The 1,489-nt window shown below is 44.4% G+C and overlaps 1 pseudogene; it reads right to left on the reverse strand.

Annotated features, from left to right (window-relative positions):
* Positions 1-1,116, reverse strand: part of LOC113161752 — a 38,336-nt pseudogene extending 37,220 nt beyond the window's left edge.
* Positions 1,117-1,489: the final 373 nt, after the last annotated feature.

Consider the following 1,489-nt stretch of genomic DNA (forward strand, 5'->3'; position numbering starts at 1 on the left):
TGTGTTCTGGGAGTTTCTTCTTCACATCACTACTGTGACCTTGTTTCCCATCCTCAGACAGGATGAGATAGGGATTTGCTGTATCAGGATCTAGAGTCACATCCACTGCAAACTGCTGGACCCTCTTCAGTTCAGAATCAAACAGCTTCTTCATCTCTTTACTGAGTGTCTCCTCCAGCTGAGCCACAGCTCTCACCACAGTCCCCTCATATGATGGAGGACGGACTCTGACCTCTGTCCAGTTCTTGGTGGGTGGAGCAGCTTTCAGGGATGAGAAGCTTTGGAGGAGGTGGAGGTGGTCTTCAGAGCGTGAGAGCTGCTCCACCTCAGAGCTTCTCTCCATCAGCTCAGAGATTTCCTGTTCCAGATCTTGGATGAAGTATTCAGCCTGTTTCTCTGTTGTTTTCTGTATGTCTTCGATCTCCTTTAGGAACTTGTTCAGACCTCTCTCTACAGACTCCTTCAGAGCAGTGAAGACCTGAACACCTTCTGTTACCTCCTACTCTGCATGATTCTTACAGAGTTTGCACGATTCTCTGATCTCTTTTATCTTTAGTTGTCTCTCCTGAATCATTCACAAAATTCTAGCCTCTGTCTTGCCAAGCTCTGCTGTTTTCAGTTCATATTCTTCTTTCAGAGGAACAACATCATGAGTCTTGTGGTCTAAGACAGAGCAGAACATGCAGACACATGTCTGGTCGCTCTTACAGAACAGCTCCAGAGGTTTATCGTGCTTCATACATATCTTGCCTTCCAGGTTCTCCACAGGGTCGATCAGCTGATGTCTTTTCAGTCCTGACACTGTCAGATGAGGCTCCAGGTGAGTCTCACAGTAGGAGGTCAGACAATCCAGACAGGACTTCAGGGCCTTCAGTTTGGTTCCAGTGCAGACGTCACAGGGAACTTCTCCTGGTTTGACAACTTGTTGCTCTGAGCTGCTGCTGCTGGTTTTCTGTGGAGCTTCATGTTTGAACTGAGAAACCATCTCAGAGATGAAGGTGTTGACCTCTAACTCAGTCTTTGTCCACATGGTGTGGAGACTGGATCAGTGAACACATCCAGACAGATGGAGCAAAGAAACTGATCTTTAGATCGCAGACAGCTGACTGTCGACATATCTGCAAACAAAGTGTTGTATTATATTCTTTATTACATTCATAAATGCTAAAGTAACATTATTACTATAATCACTTGGATAATGATATGACCGGCTAAGAGCAGGGGACGGCACGTTTTAAATGATGCATTCACAGACAGCAACCACCAGGTTTTACTCATTGTGCCTTTAAGGAACTCGACTTCCTGCTTTCACTGTTCACAGAAAAATAAAAAGAACAGCGTTTGACTAGAACTTGGAAAGTAACTGGAACATTCTTCCACCTCACTTCACTACGTTGTGTTGTGTCTGTTTCTACTATTTTTATAGCACTAAACGAACACTTTACTGAGTAGAACAGATCTAAGACAGTGTTAAAACATGAATCTGATC

This window comes from Anabas testudineus, chromosome 1, assembly GCF_900324465.2.
Source record: "Anabas testudineus chromosome 1, fAnaTes1.2, whole genome shotgun sequence".
In the NCBI taxonomy this organism is placed as follows: domain Eukaryota; kingdom Metazoa; phylum Chordata; class Actinopteri; order Anabantiformes; family Anabantidae; genus Anabas; species Anabas testudineus.